The sequence below is a fragment of the Triturus cristatus genome, chromosome 7, assembly GCF_964204655.1.
Source record: "Triturus cristatus chromosome 7, aTriCri1.1, whole genome shotgun sequence".
In the NCBI taxonomy this organism is placed as follows: Eukaryota; Metazoa; Chordata; class Amphibia; order Caudata; family Salamandridae; genus Triturus; species Triturus cristatus.
In genome coordinates, this window is record NC_140590.1 from 332,652,389 (window position 1) to 332,671,790 (window position 19,402).

General features: G+C 44.5%; 1 protein-coding gene across 1 annotated transcript in view; it reads right to left on the reverse strand.

Moving 5' to 3' along the window:
- The window catches only part of LOC146809606 (uncharacterized), a 226,497-nt gene extending 212,006 nt beyond the window's left edge, over positions 1 to 14,491 (reverse strand). The window contains exon 1 of the mRNA XM_085616450.1: positions 14,031 to 14,491. The gene's annotated coding sequence lies outside the window, so the exon portion shown is untranslated. The remainder of the gene's footprint in view (positions 1 to 14,030) is intronic.
- Between the last annotated feature and the right edge of the window lie 4,911 nt (positions 14,492 to 19,402).

Here is a 19,402-nt window from a genome sequence, read left to right on the forward strand (position 1 = left end):
TAATTTTAAGTCCTCTAGGCAGTGCTGCTACTGCTTATTTGCTCCTGTCAGTGACTCCTCATTCCAAGTCCTCTAGACAGTGCTGTGCTGCTTCTCTGGTTCCATCTGTAATTCCTCATTCTAAGTCCTCTAGGCAGTGCTGCAGCTGTGTCTCTGTTTACAGTGGTAATTCCCCATTCTTAGTCCAATAGACAGTGCTACTAGCTGCTTCTCTGGTGGTCTGATTAACCAGACAGTGCTGCTAGCTGGTACTCCGGTCCCGTTGCATGCTGCTTGCTGCCTCTCTGGTCCCTTTCGGTAATTCCTCATTCTAAGTATTCAGCAGTGTTGCTAGCTGCTACTCTGGTCCCGTTGGTAATTCAAAAGTTGAGAATCAGTTGCACTCACAAGTGAAGGAAATTTGTAGTTTCTGGTAATCCTTGTAAAAAATCTTTGGTGCTGGTGAGACCACCTCCTAATCGTTGAGGTGTAAATCAATAAATGTCAAACAGCGTCTCAAGGAAAGACGTCCTCACAATAGCACTCAAACTGCGGGTAACCCGCTTTTGAAGAAGGTACAAACGTTGTAGTTGAGTTTATAACAAGTTTAATTCATGTAACTGATCATTAGTATGATACGTCTCATACTTTTAAAGATTGATTCAAACAGCGATGAGGTTCGCAGATACATTTTCATTCGTTAGACGAGCAATTTTTTCAGATGTCCCCGATGCATTTCGGGACTCGTCCTTCGTCAGGGGGATGATTCTACAACAGAAATAAAGGACAATAGGCAAAGGTCCAGGATGTAAAGCCGTAAAAACATGGTGAAAGGTGATTAGCACGTGATGAGAAACTAGTCTCAATGCTTGAAAAAAATGTCGGTGGTGCTCATATTTAAAGCATGCGAGCGAAAGAAAGTGAGGAACGCGGTTGTAGGTGTGTTAATTAAGAAATGAAACCAATTAATTTCTATTTCGAAGTTGCGGAAAAAAGTGCTCTAAATTGTGACCGGGTGCACGGAAGGAAAACTTGAACTTAAACAGTTTAGTGAGGGGAACAGGTGTGTTCACGTTAAAAAACGCAGCTATGAATAAAGTTAGTAGGTGCTCGGAAAAAAATACAAACGGGTAGGTGAGGGGAACACGTGTGTTCACGTTAAGAATCGTGGTGAGAATAAAGTTGGTTGATGCTTAAATCATTAACCTAAATGTCAAGAAAGAAGAAACTGTTAGATCGGAAGGTGCTCAAGAATAATACAGAGTGCAAGTTATAGTGAAGAGACGCTAATCAGTAAATGTGACAAAAAAACGGTGGTCTGAGGTACCTGAAAATCGCCAGAAACACGGTGTGCAAAGCCTCATCGAAATGGTAGTGGGACATACACAGTAAACCCTGGAACTATATCCTGTAGACCCGGAAATGGTGAACACGGTGACGTTCGAGGGCAAGTCATGTGACTCAAAGAGTGTGAAGAAAGACTATCGTGCATGATGTAACCACAGTAACCAAATGAAAACAAATCGGACAATGTGTGATGTAAACAATTCTGGTTCATTATTCTGGCAAATCGTGTGGCTCAAAATGTGTATAGAGAGACATGCGTACATATAGTATAACTTAATAAGGACATTGTGTGATGTAATTACTTCATCAATATGTCGTTGCACATGAACTGTAAGGAGATAATAAAGGTAAAACCGGAAAAAATCATAAGCAAAAATGAAAAGAAAATGAAACGTGTAGTAGAGACAAGTGATAACAGGGATGTGAAGGAGCACTGAATGAAGTGGGTAACACATTATAGATGACAGCTAAATTCAAAACGTTCGTTGAGCCCGGAGGGGTAAACTGAGTTCAGTCTATTTATCCAGAAAAGTTCACATTGTAACAAGAAGGCGCTGTTGTCTCTCCCTCGTTGTATCGTGACTTGTTCTAGAATCAAAAACCTCAATTGGCTACAATTGTGTTTATTTTCGAAAAAATGTTTTGCAACTGTGGATTTGGTATTTTGAGTTCGATTATTGCTTTTGTGCTCGATGAGCCTTGTTTTCATTTTTCTTTCAGTTTTACCCACATGTGGAAGTCCACATGGGCATTTTAGTAAATATACTACGTTGCTGGTGTCGCAAGTAGCCGTAACCTTGAGTTTGATTGGTGTGCCTTTAGAAGGATGCATGAGAGTCGTACCCTTGATGATGTTATTACAGCCACCACAATTATGACAGGGAATGGTTCCTTTGTACAATTTGTCAGATTCGGGAGGGCTCTTGGTCAATAGTTGTTGCAAGTTTGGTGTTCTTTGGTAAGCAAAGATAGGCAATTGATCAAAAATCCCTTTGAAATCAGGTTCCGATTGTAATAACGGCCAAAATTTTCGAATGGTTTTCTTGATTTTTTGACTTTGTTTAGTAAACTTGGATACAAAGACCAGTCGTGAGTCATTGAGAGTCTTGGGAATTTGTTTGTGTAGTAAATCCATGCGATTCTTGGTTTTTGCTTTGTTTACAGCTTCTTGTAGAATGGGAACAGGGTATGCTCTCTTCATGAATTTGTCAATAAGGAGACAACTTTGTTCCTGAAAAATCTCTTCCGTAGATGAAATCCGTTTGATCCTCAGAAGTTGAGAATATGGGAGATGTTTATTCAATGATTTTTGATGAAAACTTGAAAAGTGTAATAAATTATTAAGATCGGTGGTTTTGGTAAATACTGAAGTAATTATCTGGTTGTTGTGTATAGAAATGTCCACGTCCAAAAATGTGATGTGATTGTAGTTGATTTCGTGAGTGAATTGAATACGTTCATTGATTGAGTTAAGGTATGTAATCTGTGTCAATAGTTCCATCTGTGTGCCTTTCCAAATTAAAAAAATGTCATTGATATACCTATGAAACATTAACAGATTTTTTGACCATGCTTACTGAGATAAGATGTAGTCTAGCTCAAAGCGATGCATAAAGAGATTAGCATATGCTGGAGCAGCACAATTTCCCATAGATGTTCCGGAAAGTTGAATGTAGTAGTTGTTGTTCCAAAGGAAATAACTGTAATATAAAGTAAAATGCATAAGTTCAAGTAAAAAGACTTTCATGTCTTCATCCTTGTCAGTGTCGATCAGAAAAGATTCAATAGCCTGTATGCCTAGATCATGAGGGATGGAAGTATACAAGGACTTGACGTCTATGGTACATAGGAGAAGTTGAGCGTGGTCTTGGACTTTTATGTGATTTAGTTTAATTAAGAAATCCGTGGTATCTTTCAAATATGTAGACATACTTTGGACAAGAGGTTGCAAATGTTTGTCTAAGTAATTACCAATGGGCTCATGAATGGAATTTCTAGTGCTTACAATAGGTCTGAATGGTGGTTTCTCCAAATTTTTATGAATCTTTGGTATCATGTATAGATACGGAACGTTGGGATTTTCTACAATGAGAAAGCGTTTATCTCTATCATTGATGGTGCCTTGTAGTAGGGTGTTGTTGATAATGGTCAGTAGAACAGAGAAAAATTCCTTAGTAGGATCTGTCGCCAATTTTAAATATGTGTCCTGATCATTCACGTGTGCTTCCACGTTTTCTATGTAAAAAGAAGTGTCTAATATTACAACAGCTCCTCCTTTATCTGCCTTGCAAAATGTAATGTCTTTATCCATTGCTAGTTGTTTGATGATGTTGCGTTCATTTAAAGTCAAGTTACTGGTTTTGGATGGTTGTTCTAGAAATAAGTTGGTTATCTCTTTTCCTACGATTACTTCAAAGGTGTCCAGAACTTTGTGACTTGTTGGAGCCATAAATTTGCTTTTAGGACGTAAAGTCCATTAATGTTCCTTTGTCCTGAGTCGTGGATGGTTCGATGACGTTGGTAAAGAAGTGTTTAAGTCGGAGGTTACGCATGAACTTGAACAAACATATTTGAGTTTCCAAATCGTTCGTGTTGTAAGTAGGTACAAAAGAAGTTCCTTTCTGTAATGTGTGAATTTGTTGAGGTGTCAACATTTTTTGAGAGATGTTAATAACTAGGTTTTCTGGCTCCTTGTTGACTTTGCAATGGGTGTATCCCTTGTTCTTAAATTTTGACCTCCTGGTTCGTTTCGTATATTTGCACCTCTTCCTAAAAAAGGAATCGATTCATTGGAAATATCCGTAGAGGTTGAAGGTTGACTGTCAACCGGACCGCCAGATTGTTTAGGTGCAGGTCTTCGGGGTTGCGCTTGTGAGTCTTCAGATGAAGATGTTTCACCTTCAGTAGATCGATTGTATGGTCTCTGTTGTCTTCGTGTGGCATATATTTCAGCCCATGTATATACCTCCCCTAGTTTATAATCAACAGTGTCTCTTTTAAATTTGCGTAATTTTCTTTCATTGATTTCTTTTTGATATTTATCAAGTTGACTGTTGATATCATCGAGTGTTTTAGTCATTTCTTCTGGGGTGATTTTCTCACTTAGGTCTTTTTTAAGTTGCGTCACTTCTTTTTCTAGTTCCTCAAGTAGAATAGACAGTTCTTCAACTATGAGGAGAATAAGGTCAAGGGAGCATTAGTTTAAAATGGCGTACCAACGGTCTGTAAATCTCGTGTTGTTTTTGCATAAGGTTGACTTTAGTGGAATGCGTAGTCCTCTAGGTATGCGTTGAACTTTATGGTAGCGAATCAGGGTACTAGCATGCAATCTCTGGTTGATCTCGCGTTTTGCTGTGAATAAAAGCTGTCTGATGATTGACTGAGTCGAAGCAGTGTTTGTGGTAAGGCATTCTGGATCCTGGATCAAAGCATATATCCTGTTAGTTTCTTCAGCTGAAAATCCAAAAGTGTCTGCTCTATTCGCAGTGAGATTAGCAATGTCATCGTAAGACATGATTTGGGGTTGTTCGGGTGCAAACTGTGCCGATTAGGGGAGAATAGACAAAAGTTGAGAATCAGTTGCACTCACAAGTGAAGGAAATTGTAGTTTCTGGTAATCCTTGTAAAAAATCTTTGGTGCTGGTGAGACCACCTCCTAATCGTTGAGGTGTAAATCAATAAATGTCAAACAGCGTCTCAAGGAAAGACGTCCTCACAATAGCACTCAAACTGCGGGTAACCCGCTTTTGAAGAAGGTACAAACGTTGTAGTTGAGTTTATAACAAGTTTAATTCATGTAACTGATCGTTAGTATGATACGTCTCATACTTTTAAAGATTGATTCAAACAGCGATGAGGTTCACAGATACATTTTCATTCGTTAGACGAGCAATTTTTTCAGATGTCCCCGATGCATTTCGGGACTCGCCCTTCGTCAGGGGGATGATTCTACAACAGAAATAAAGGAGGACAATAGGCAAAGGTCCAGGATGTAAAACCGTAAAAACATGGTGAAAGGTGATTAGCACGTGATGAGAAACTAGTCTCAATGCTTGAAAAAAATGTCGGTGGTGCTCATATTTAAAGCATGCGAGCGAAAGAAAGTGAGGAACGCGGTTGTAGGTGTGTTAATTAAGAAATGAAACCAATTAATTTCTATTTCGAAGTTGCGGAAAAAAGTGCTCTAAATTGTGACCGGGTGCACGGAAGGAAAACTTGAACTTAAACAGTTTAGTGAGGGGAACAGGTGTGTTCACGTTAAAAAACGCAGGTATGAATAAAGTTAGTAGGTGCTCGGAAAAAAATACAAACGGGTAGGTGAGGGTGAACACGTGTGTTCACGTTAAGAATCGTGGTGAGAATAAAGTTGGTTGATGCTTAAATCATTAACCTAAATGTCAAGAAAGAAGAAACTGTTAGATCGGAAGGTGCTCAAGAATAATACAGAGTGCAAGTTATAGTGAAGAGACGCTAATCAGTAAATGTGACAAAAAAACGGTGGTCTGAGGTACCTGAAAATCGCCAGAAACACGGTGTGCAAAGCCTCATCGAAATGGTAGTGGGACATACACAGTAAACCCTGGAACTATATCCTGTAGACCCGGAAATGGTGAACACGGTGACGTTCGAGGGCAAGTCATGTGACTCAAAGAGTGTGAAGAAAGACTATCGTGCATGATGTAACCACAGTAACCAAATGAAAACAAATCGGACAATGTGTGATGTAAACAATTCTGGTTCATTATTCTGGCAAATCGTGTGGCTCAAAATGTGTATAGAGAGACATGCGTACATATAGTATAACTTAATAAGGACATTGTGTGATGTAATTACTTCATCAATATGTCGTTGCACATGAACTGTAAGGAGATAATAAAGGTAAAACCGGAAAAAATCATAAGCAAAAATGAAAAGAAAATGAAACGTGTAGTAGAGACAAGTGATAACAGGGATGTGAAGGAGCACTGAATGAAGTGGGTAACACATTATAGATGACAGCTAAATTCAAAACGTTCGTTGAGCCCGGAGGGGTAAACTGAGTTCAGTCTATTTATCCAGAAAAGTTCACATTGTAACAAGAAGGCGCTGTTGTCTCTCCCTCGTTGTATCGTGACTTGTTCTAGAATCAAAAACCTCAATTGGCTACAATTGTGTTTATTTTCGAAAAAATGTTTTGCAACTGTGGATTTGGTATTTTGAGTTCGATTATTGCTTTTGTGCTCGATGAGCCTTGTTTTCATTTTTCTTTCAGTTTTACCCACATGTGGAAGTCCACATGGGCATTTTAGTAAATATACTACGTTGCTGGTGTCGCAAGTAGCCGTAACCTTGAGTTTGATTGGTGTGCCTTTAGAAGGATGCATGAGAGTCGTACCCTTGATGATGTTATTACAGCCACCACAATTATGACAGGGAATGGTTCCTTTGTACAATTTGTCAGATTCGGGAGGGCTCTTGGTCAATAGTTGTTGCAAGTTTGGTGTTCTTTGGTAAGCAAAGATAGGCAATTGATCAAAAATCCCTTTGAAATCAGGTTCCGATTGTAATAACGGCCAAAATTTTCGAATGGTTTTCTTGATTTTTTGACTTTGTTTAGTAAACTTGGATACAAAGACCAGTCGTGAGTCATTGAGAGTCTTGGGAATTTGTTTGTGTAGTAAATCCATGCGATTCTTGGTTTTTGCTTTGTTTACAGCTTCTTGTAGAATGGGAACAGGGTATGCTCTCTTCATGAATTTGTCAATAAGGAGACAACTTTGTTCCTGAAAAATCTCTTCCGTAGATGAAATCCGTTTGATCCTCAGAAGTTGAGAATATGGGAGATGTTTATTCAATGATTTTTGATGAAAACTTGAAAAGTGTAATAAATTATTAAGATCGGTGGTTTTGGTAAATACTGAAGTAATTATCTGGTTGTTGTGTATAGAAATGTCCACGTCCAAAAATGTGATGTGATTGTAGTTGATTTCGTGAGTGAATTGAATACGTTCATTGATTGAGTTAAGGTATGTAATCTGTGTCAATAGTTCCATCTGTGTGCCTTTCCAAATTAAAAAAATGTCATTGATATACCTATGAAACATTAACAGATTTTTTGACCATGCTTACTGAGATAAGATGTAGTCTAGCTCAAAGCGATGCATAAAGAGATTAGCATATGCTGGAGCAGCACAATTTCCCATAGATGTTCCGGAAAGTTGAATGTAGTAGTTGTTGTTCCAAAGGAAATAACTGTAATATAAAGTAAAATGCATAAGTTCAAGTAAAAAGACTTTCATGTCTTCATCCTTGTCAGTGTCGATCAGAAAAGATTCAATAGCCTGTATGCCTAGATCATGAGGGATGGAAGTATACAAGGACTTGACGTCTATGGTACATAGGAGAAGTTGAGCGTGGTCTTGGACTTTTATGTGATTTAGTTTAATTAAGAAATCCGTGGTATCTTTCAAATATGTAGACATACTTTGGACAAGAGGTTGCAAATGTTTGTCTAAGTAATTACCAATGGGCTCATGAATGGAATTTCTAGTGCTTACAATAGGTCTGAATGGTGGTTTCTCCAAATTTTTATGAATCTTTGGTATCATGTATAGATACGGAACGTTGGGATTTTCTACAATGAGAAAGCGTTTATCTCTATCATTGATGGTGCCTTGTAGTAGGGTGTTGTTGATAATGGTCAGTAGAACAGAGAAAAATTCCTTAGTAGGATCTGTCGCCAATTTTAAATATGTGTCCTGATCATTCACGTGTGCTTCCACGTTTTCTATGTAAAAAGAAGTGTCTAATATTACAACAGCTCCTCCTTTATCTGCCTTGCAAAATGTAATGTCTTTATCCATTGCTAGTTGTTTGATGATGTTGCGTTCATTTAAAGTCAAGTTACTGGTTTTGGATGGTTGTTCTAGAAATAAGTTGGTTATCTCTTTTCCTACGATTACTTCAAAGGTGTCCAGAACTTTGTGACTTGTTGGAGCCATAAATTTGCTTTTAGGACGTAAAGTCCATTAATGTTCCTTTGTCCTGAGTCGTGGATGGTTCGATGACGTTGGTAAAGAAGTGTTTAAGTCGGAGGTTACGCATGAACTTGAACAAACATATTTGAGTTTCCAAATCGTTCGTGTTGTAAGTAGGTACAAAAGAAGTTCCTTTCTGTAATGTGTGAATTTGTTGAGGTGTCAACATTTTTTGAGAGATGTTAATAACTAGGTTTTCTGGCTCCTTGTTGACTTTGCAATGGGTGTATCCCTTGTTCTTAAATTTTGACCTCCTGGTTCGTTTCGTATATTTGCACCTCTTCCTAAAAAAGGAATCGATTCATTGGAAATATCCGTAGAGGTTGAAGGTTGACTGTCAACCGGACCGCCAGATTGTTTAGGTGCAGGTCTTCGGGGTTGCGCTTGTGAGTCTTCAGATGAAGATGTTTCACCTTCAGTAGATCGATTGTATGGTCTCTGTTGTCTTCGTGTGGCATATATTTCAGCCCATGTATATACCTCCCCTAGTTTATAATCAACAGTGTCTCTTTTAAATTTGCGTAATTTTCTTTCATTGATTTCTTTTTGATATTTATCAAGTTGACTGTTGATATCATCGAGTGTTTTAGTCATTTCTTCTGGGGTGATTTTCTCACTTAGGTCTTTTTTAAGTTGCGTCACTTCTTTTTCTAGTTCCTCAAGTAGAATAGACAGTTCTTCAACTATGAGGAGAATAAGGTCAAGGGAGCATTAGTTTAAAATGGCGTACCAACGGTCTGTAAATCTCGTGTTGTTTTTGCATAAGGTTGACTTTAGTGGAATGCGTAGTCCTCTAGGTATGCGTTGAACTTTATGGTAGCGAATCAGGGTACTAGCATGCAATCTCTGGTTGATCTCGCGTTTTGCTGTGAATAAAAGCTGTCTGATGATTGACTGAGTCGAAGCAGTGTTTGTGGTAAGGCATTCTGGATCCTGGATCAAAGCATATATCCTGTTAGTTTCTTCAGCTGAAAATCCAAAAGTGTCTGCTCTATTCGCAGTGAGATTAGCAATGTCATCGTAAGACATGATTTGGGGTTGTTCGGGTGCAAACTGTGCCGATTAGGGGAGAATAGACAAAAGTTGAGAATCAGTTGCACTCACAAGTGAAGGAAATTGTAGTTTCTGGTAATCCTTGTAAAAAATCTTTGGTGCTGGTGAGACCACCTCCTAATCGTTGAGGTGTAAATCAATAAATGTCAAACAGCGTCTCAAGGAAAGACGTCCTCACAATAGCACTCAAACTGCGGGTAACCCGCTTTTGAAGAAGGTACAAACGTTGTAGTTGAGTTTATAACAAGTTTAATTCATGTAACTGATCGTTAGTATGATACGTCTCATACTTTTAAAGATTGATTCAAACAGCGATGAGGTTCACAGATACATTTTCATTCGTTAGACGAGCAATTTTTTCAGATGTCCCCGATGCATTTCGGGACTCGCCCTTCGTCAGGGGGATGATTCTACAACAGAAATAAAGGAGGACAATAGGCAAAGGTCCAGGATGTAAAACCGTAAAAACATGGTGAAAGGTGATTAGCACGTGATGAGAAACTAGTCTCAATGCTTGAAAAAAATGTCGGTGGTGCTCATATTTAAAGCATGCGAGCGAAAGAAAGTGAGGAACGCGGTTGTAGGTGTGTTAATTAAGAAATGAAACCAATTAATTTCTATTTCGAAGTTGCGGAAAAAAGTGCTCTAAATTGTGACCGGGTGCACGGAAGGAAAACTTGAACTTAAACAGTTTAGTGAGGGGAACAGGTGTGTTCACGTTAAAAAACGCAGGTATGAATAAAGTTAGTAGGTGCTCGGAAAAAAATACAAACGGGTAGGTGAGGGTGAACACGTGTGTTCACGTTAAGAATCGTGGTGAGAATAAAGTTGGTTGATGCTTAAATCATTAACCTAAATGTCAAGAAAGAAGAAACTGTTAGATCGGAAGGTGCTCAAGAATAATACAGAGTGCAAGTTATAGTGAAGAGACGCTAATCAGTAAATGTGACAAAAAAACGGTGGTCTGAGGTACCTGAAAATCGCCAGAAACACGGTGTGCAAAGCCTCATCGAAATGGTAGTGGGACATACACAGTAAACCCCGGAACTATATCCTGTAGACCCGGAAATGGTGAACACGGTGACGTTCGAGGGCAAGTCATGTGACTCAAAGAGTGTGAAGAAAGACTATCGTGCATGATGTAACCACAGTAACCAAATGAAAACAAATCGGACAATGTGTGATGTAAACAATTCTGGTTCGTTATTCTGGCAAATCGTGTGGCTCAAAATGTGTATAGAGAGACATGCGTACATATAGTATAACTTAATAAGGACATTGTGTGATGTAATTACTTCATCAATATGTCGTTGCATATGAACTGTAAGGAGATAAATAAAGGTAAAACCGGAAAAAATCATAAGCAAAAATGAAAAGAAAATGAAACGTGAAGTAGAGACAAGTGATAACAGGGAAGTGAAGGAGCACTGAATGAGGTGGGTAACACATTATAGATGACAGCTAAATTCAAAACGTTTGTTGAGCCCGGAGGGGTAAACTGAGTTCAGTCTATTTATCCAGAAAAGTTCACGTTGTAACAAGAAGGCGCTGTTGTTCCTTCCGTGCACCCGGTCACAATTTAGAGCACTTTTTTCCGCAACTTCGAAACAGAAATTAATTGGTTTCATTTCTTAATTAACACACCTACAACCGCGTTCCTCACTTTCTTTCGCTCGCATGCTTTAAATATGAGCACCACCGACATTTTTTTCAAGCATTGAGACTAGTTTCTCATCACGTGCTAATCACCTTTCACCATGTTTTTACGGTTTTACATCCTGGTCCTTTGCCTATTGTCCTCCTTTATTTCTGTTGTAGAATCAACCCCCTGACGAAGGGCGAGTCCCGAAATGCATCAGGGACATCTGAAAAAATTGCTCGTCTAACGAATGAAAATGTATCTGCGAACCTCATCGCTGTTTGAATCAATCTTTAAAAGTATGAGACGTATCATACTAACGATCAGTTACATGAATTAAACTTGTTATAAACTCAACTACAACGTTTGTACCTTCTTCAAAAGCGGTTTACCCGCAGTTTGAGTGCTATTGTGAGAGCGTCTTTCCTTGAGACGCTGTTTGACACCCGTTGGTAATTCCTCATTCTAAATCCTCTAGACAGTGCTGATCATGTCAGTTACCTCCCCTATTCTAAATCCTCTAGGCAGCGCTGCAGCTGTGTCTCTGGTCACAGTGGCAATTCCTCATTCTTAGTCCTCTAGGCAGTGCTGCTAGCTGTTTCTCTGGTCCCGTCAGTAACTCCCCCACTCTAAGTCCACTAGGCAGTGCAGCAGCTGTGTCTCTGTTCCCAGTGGTAATTGCTCATTCTTAGCCCCCTAGACAGTGCTGCAGCTGCTTCTCTGGTCCAGTCTGTAACTCCTCCATTCTAAGTCCTCAAGGTAGTGCTGCAGCTGTGTCCCTGTTTCCAGTGGTAATTCCCCATTCTTAGTCCTCTAGACAGTGATGCAGCTGTGTCTCTGTTCATACATGCACTACACTCCAAACCAAAAAACATGGGTAAAATAATTTGTCATTTACAACGCCAATAGCTCTAACCCTCACAAATGCAAGACCTAGTACACTGCAAATGCAGTTTTTTTTTTAATTCAAGCTGCATCTTTAATAATGCCACAGACTTGAGGGGGTGGTCGGATGGACGATTTTAGGTGTGCTCTGTCTTAGCTGGGTCTTCAGCATCCGTATTAAAAATCAATTAAATATATATACCCAGCAAAGGGCAGAGGTCGTTGCCTCTCGTGCACTATGAGCAACAACATGTTTACCCTGATCACATGGACACACCCACCTGAAAAGGAGTGCACGTCCATGCAGCTCTTGTGGGCCAATATTTTACTGCTGCCTGAACTTCTCCTGGCTGTAACGCTGCACACGGTAGCATTACAGCATGTGCCTCTGCTTATTTATACCACTGCTCTGTGTACCAAGGCGGGCAGCATCTCTACAATGCTTAGGTTGTACCCCTACTGTCCTACCTCCAAAGCCTGCACCCCTCCCACCCATACTTGTTATGTCACTGCTTATGTACCTCCATTAGAGGTAGCTCTCCTAAACTGCACGTCGTCTGCTTGTACTTCCATTGACTGCACTGTACCTCAACTTTTTTGTATGCTTTGTCTGTGCAGCCAAGCGGAGGACTCTGATGTCTGGACATCTGATGCCCCTTTATCTTAGTTTGCCATTTCTTCTGCTTGACTTGACAGCCCAGTGTTGCTCCTCGTGATTCTAGCAAGGGGCTCTTCTTGGTTGCAGCTGTCCTGCCCAGAGAGTAGGTGCTGTGAGCAGAACATCCTACACCTTTACATGATTCATCCTACACCTTTACATGATTCACCCAAAACTCCACATTTCTGTTCTTTCTTTTTAATTATCCAGATTTCCCACATTCCTTTTCTCTTTGATTTTGAACTTACTCACTGACCCTCCCTTTCTTTTTTCTAAAATACTTACACATCATCTTGCTTCCTTCCTCAGTCCCTCCTTCTTTTGTGATTTTCTCGTTATTTATCCCTTTCTCTCCCCACATAACATAGTGCCTGGCATTTATGTGCCCCCGTTCAAATATTAGTTTACCATATCACTTTTACACCTGCTCACCAAGCTAAAAATTACAACAACAAAAAAATCTTAATCACATTGGTGAAATCTATTGCATTTACCAGTGCTTGTTAATCATACCAACTAATCATACCAACTGGAGCATTTATTAATGTAACCGTTGCTATCAGCCAGGTATTTTTAAAATAAAAGAGCCACCCCTCTAACTCCTATCCTCTACAAATAATTTGATACTATTCTAAGCTCCCTTATAGTTCAATGGTAGCAGCACGCCCCTTTTCACAGCAGGACGGGAAGGATCCCAATGATGAAGCATGCCACCAAGGGGCAACCCCGGTGGGCGAGGGCTCTACATATATAAATAGGCATGTTTTTGTTCGCTTACGAACGAAGCCTCCACAGTCCGTATGGTAGAGTAGGGCTCTATTAATTTGTGTATAGTTTGAGGAGGACGAGCCCCCCTATATTCTCTCTTATTTGTAGTATATATACTCTTCGGGACATAGTCATCTGACTACCAAACCTGCATCATATCAACCAATGCATTACTCACCAACTAAATAGTAAAGTCGTTTATGTTACAAGAATGAATCACTCTACCTCCGAATCATCTATATGGTAAAGTCAAATAAAAGTCAGTTACTTAGAGGAGTGACTGCACTCAAAACAGAGGAGGAGCACACAATAGGCCAGCCAGTGCACAGCCAGTGCACCACAGTGCGCCTGCACAACCACTCTGTGCTCCACAGTTGAACCGTCGTGTGAATACTACACCCATGCTGTCATCACCTCACTGGCTCCATGTGACCTGGACACTCGGTTTTCAGTAAAGGATTCTTGTTTATCAAACATTGTACACTTAACTTACATGTGAATACGCCGAAGTGGACGAAGACTACAGCTCCCAGAGTGCATTAGGTTTTTAAAGGAAAGCTCGGTCTGGAAAGAGGATACACCGCGAGATAAGGGACTGCAGCACCTAGATCATGTGTAGAGTGTATTTTCTAAGGGTTCGACGGGCGGCACAACATAGACATACATAGATTTTATTGCATCTTACCTTACAGTTTCGCGCCCGCAGCAGCCCCACGGGAGGTTGTGTTCAGGCGACCTGGCTGTGCTCTGGGAAGTTAGAGCCGCAGGCAAACCCGTTCTTCCCCTTTCCTCGCACCGAGGTGACGTAATAGTGAAAGTCCCTAGACTGACTTAAAAGAAAAGGAATCAGAATTTAACCACACGAGAGCCCTGATAACTAAGTCAACTCTCTGCTTACCCGACGGTGGCATACTTCTTTCTGCCCAGGGGCAAGGGCTGGGGGCGGCACGAGGTGTGTGTGTGGGGGGGGGGGGGGGGGGAGTCTGAATAACCGGGGGGAGGAGGGGTCCGAATAACCGTAGGGTGGTGTCTTGTTTTTAGCACCCACAATGTTTATTTGACGCTCAACATAAACACTATTCGGGGTCGGGAATGGCCAACTTTTTCAATGGAGCCCTTCCTGGACCTGGAGAGGGATCGTGGGCGGAGGCGAGGGAGGGATCGTGGGCGGAGGAAGATTGTAGCCCAGTTCCGAAGGTAAAAGGTCACTCTACAAGCTAGAGCCTCCATCTGCTTCACAGCTGCGTGCAAAACGAATGAGAGCGAGCGCGCGGAGAAAGAGCAAATCTGTGAATGAAAAGAGAAAAAGAGCCGGGCTGTTTTGAATATTTTTGCCTGGGCTGCTTTTACTTAACAGTCACGGTATTTTTCTAAAGCACTTTCCTTCCACAGGAAATTAGGAGGTATACAGAGAGAAGGGCAAAGCTACGGAGAGCAAAGTCGAGATCTGCTGGAGATAACACAGTTTGGTCAAGAAGGGACCGCAGTAGACTAGACCCCATCGTATAATATCTCCAGCTATTCGTAGCCACTAGCCAGCACTGCCAATAGTGACCGCACCGTCATCCGCTCCACTCATCACGCATGCACAGACGTCACCCAAGGATTACACTGACACTTTCATTGTGGGTGAAGAACTGCTGCAGGTTTATTTCATACAACATAAGTATGACGATAAGTGGGTTATCTTACGGGCGATCCAGGGCAAGCAGCCCCTCGCTGCTCCGCCCGCCTGGCGAGCCAGCACGCACGGTGGGTCGATGCCCGGCAGTGCGGCACATATTTTCAGATCATACACTGGATCACGTGATCTGTCTACTACTCCCGCCCCTTTTGACGGGGGCGGAGCGTGTTGTGGCACACCCCCGGTTGGTCAGGCCCCCCAACCGCCCGAAGGACTAACGGGGTGCCGTCGCGGTCTTCCCAGAACCTCCTTCGGCTCCCGGACCTTGGCTCGGGCACCCTTACTGCACCGCCTGTCGCAGAGGTACCCCTGTACTCTTCTGCCTCCAGATCGCCCTGTAACTCCACCTGCAACGCAAGAAAAAACATTAAAACATTCCAATAGCGCGCTGCCTCCGCCGCGCAGGGTAAGCGGAAAGGGTGGGAATACGCGTGGCCAGGAGGAGCGGCGCAGGAAGCAGAGGAAGTTCTGGGGGGGTGAGGCGCCTAAAAAGGGGGGTCTAGCCTCGCCCACCCTATTGGCACGCCTCCCAAAGACAAATCCATTGGGGGCCTCCCCTCCCCGAGGCACGGCCTCGCTTGCGAGGCGGAGCAGGGGGGGGGGAGGCTCCAACGGGCGGCCACTAGAAGGCTGCCCAGCTGATGTCCCTCTGCGTGGGACGCGGGCAGCGGCATAGTGACCGCACCGTCATCCGCTCCACTCATCACGCATGCACAGACGTCACCCAAGGATTACACTGACACTTTCATTGTGGGTGAAGAACTGCTGCAGGTTTATTTCATACAACATAAGTATGACGATAAGTGGGTTATCTTACGGGCGATCCAGGGCAAGCAGCCCCTCGCTGCTCCGCCCGCCTGCGAGCCAGCACGCACGGTGGGTCGATGCCCGGCAGTGCGGCACATATTTTCAGATCATCCACTGGATCACGTGATCTGTCTACTACTCCCGCCCCTTTTGACGGGGGCGGAGCGTGTTGTGGCACACCCCCGGTTGGTCAGGCCCCCCAACCGCCCGAAGGCATAACGGGGCGCCGTCGCGGTCTTCCCAGAACCTCCTTCGGCTCCCGGACCTTGGCTCGGGCACCCTTACTGTGCCGGACAGGGGTACCCTTACTGCACCGCCTGTCGCAGAAGTACCCTTACTGTACTCTTCTGCCTCCAGATCGCCCTGTAACTCCGCCACAGCTCTGGGGAGGCTCCCGTCGCTGCCAGAGCCCCCCCTTCCCTCGATTGCTGCTACTGATGCCCTGCCCTTGCTAGCGCCTCTTGCACGTCCAGCAAGAACATGTCCATCCCTACCCTGGACAAGTGTACCCCATCTGGCTCATAGAACCCCTCCACCTTCTCTTGAATCAATGCATGTCTGATGAAGCCCATGCCCCTGCGCTTCATGAATTTCTGCATGGACCTATTGACCCTTCTGCGTGATCGATCTACTGCTGCCAGACACCTGGCCCCCCTCCAAGTCTTGCGGGGGACGATCTCCGACCACCACAGTTCGCATGAACCCAGAGCCTGGCTGATGGCTGGCAGGTCCGCTTGCATGGACAGAAGCAGGGCCCTCCTTCCCCTGGAAACAAGGTCATTTCCCCCAAGGTGCAAGATGATGACCGACGGCTGTACACCCCCGGCCGCCAAGCGCTGTTCAATTGCGCCCCGTGCTTCACTCCATTTCATCCCCGGGGAGCCCAACCAAACAAACTGCGTGTTAACAAAATTCTGCGGCCAATTCCTGTGCGCTGCCCAGCGTTCCAACCTTGTGATGTAGGAGTGTCCCATCAACCATACCTGGTGACCTGCCAATGAAACGATGAAGCAGCTTTTAGGTAGTTGAATATTTATTTGCACACAAAAATTCTCGGGGTATACCCGCTGTGGAACACTCATTAAGGACACTCGGATATGTTCATACGCTAAGGAACACTCGGTATGAAAACTCAGAAATGTACATGCGGCATCAAGGTCGGACATATCTCTTGAAACAGTCGGAGTCCCAGCGCCCCACACCCTTCACGCCCTCCGGGCCCATGCCGGCTTCGGCAGCAGAGGTGGTGGCGCCAATTCGGAAAGAGTGGGAGGAGAATCTGCGCCCACTCCCAGATAAACCCCCCTTGTCAAGGGCAGCCCCCAGAATGCGATCAAACTGAAACCTAGTGAGGGGGGCCCCATCCGCATGAATAAGGAAGGGCCCCGGGGCCGCTGGGCGTAATGCCAGGTATTCTCTGACAGTGTGGACCGGGCAATACCTGTTGTCCCCCAGGGCATGCAGGAAAATTGTCTTTCCCCTCCCCGCCTGGTCTGTCTTGGATTTGCGAATGCGGTGCTCCAGTGATACATTGTGACCCACGTCTGCGATACCCAGCGCATTGCCAGACAGGTCAACCTTGGATTTCACCACAAGTTCGCTAACCCTAAAGGCCCCGAAAAAGGCCAGGCAGAATGCCGTTGAAAAGAGCCTTGCTTCGAACAGGGAGAAGGTAACGTGGGGTACTGCGTCTAGGATGCGCTGCAGGTCAATGAATTCAATGGGCGCCCTGGTGTCTGGTTGTCTAATCTCCTCCCTGGCCCAGCCCTTTAGGGCCGCCCTGATCTTGAAAGACCCCGTTGGGTCGACACCCCCGTCTAGCTTGGCATCGTGGCGCACGGCTGCCAGGTGACCACATGTCCATGAGTGGCTTTTGCCGTTCTCCTTGGCCCACACCACGAAGGTCTCTACCTGATCCTCGCTACCCAAGGCTAGACCACCCTGCGCATCCACTACTGTTCTAAATGTCGCTAACTGGGAGCCGTACTTCTTCTGTGTCGCCGGCGCCAGGGACTTCTCCCCCATCTTCCTCAGTCGTTCCCCCACCGAAGCAGGCGCCAAAGGGGGTCTGGGAATGGTGTCATCTCCGCCCTTGCCCGCGGCCATGCCTCTTGGAACCGGAGCCACTGAAAGCGAGAAAGAGCGTCAGCTGCCACATTCTTGACACCCGCGATGTGCCGCGCCCTGAACTCAATGTTGCTGCGCAGCCCTGCCTTCACTAACTCCCTCAGCAGACTTAAAACTAGCGGGCACGAGGCAGTAAGACCGTTGATGGCGTGCACCACCGCCATGTTGTCTGACCAGAAAACTACCTTCATGTTGCTAAGGGTGGCCCGCCATAAATGCAGCGCCACAAGGATGGGAAAGAGTTCCAACACTGCAATGTTGTTTGTTACCTTCTTTTTACGCCATGCATTTGGCCACCTCATTGCGCACCACTCTTCACCCAGGATTACGCCAAAACCTTCCCTACCAGACGCATCTGAGAACAGGCAAAGCTCCTGGTTGGCTATCCACGGGGCCCTCCAAATCACCGTACCATTGAAACCAACGAGGAATTCTGCCCATATTGCTAGATCCGCCTTCAAGCCTGCAGTCAACCGTACAAAATGGTGCTTCTGCAGTACATTTGCTGTGGCCCCTGCCAGCCTCCTTGAGAATACCCTGCCCGCTGGTATCACCCTAGCTGCAAAGTTCAGCTTGCCCACCAAGCTCTGGACAGCCCCTAGGGTCGCTTTGTCCTTGCCCAGCAGCGCCTGGATGTCCTGCAACAAGCCCTGAACCTTCTCCGTGGGAAGCCTCGATTCACCTTTAACCGTGTCTAGCTCCACACCCAAAAAGGTCAGGACCTGCGCAGGCCCCTCGGTCTTACCTGGGGCAAGGGGAACTCCTAGTAACTCTGCCAGCTCCTCAAAGCGTCTCAGCCCTGCCGCACACCCGTCTGTCCCAGCTGGGCCAAAAAACAAAAAATCATCTAGGTAGTGGGTCACCTGCGTGATCCCATTTAGGTCCCCCAGGGCTCACTGGAGGAACGAGCTGAAGGCTTCGAAGTAGGCACAGGAGACTGCGCAACCCATTGGCATGCAGCAATCATAGAAGAACTGCCCCGCCCACTTGAAACCTAGCAGGTGCTGGCTGTCTGGATGAACCGGCAGCAGGCGGAATGCGGACTCAATGTCTGCCTTAGCCAGCCACGCCCCTTTCCCCACTCTACGGATCATATCAATGGCCATGTCCAGGGAGCAGTATGACACAGAACATATCCCCTCGTCCAGCCAGTGGTTCACAGAATTCCCCTCGGGGTACGATAGGTGGTGGATCAAGCGATAGGCGCCCTGCTGTTTCTTCGGTACCACCCCCAGCGGTGAAACCAAGAAATGATCCAGGGGAGGGCTGCTGAACGGCCCCGCCACCCTCCCTGCTGACAACTCCTTTTGTATCTTTTGCGCCACCACCCCGGGCAGATCCCTGGCTGACTTCAAGTTTGGTGCGTCCCTGGACTCCAGTGGTCTCTTGTATGGAATCCTAAAACCATCGAGGAATCCACCCGCTAGCAGGGCCCTGTC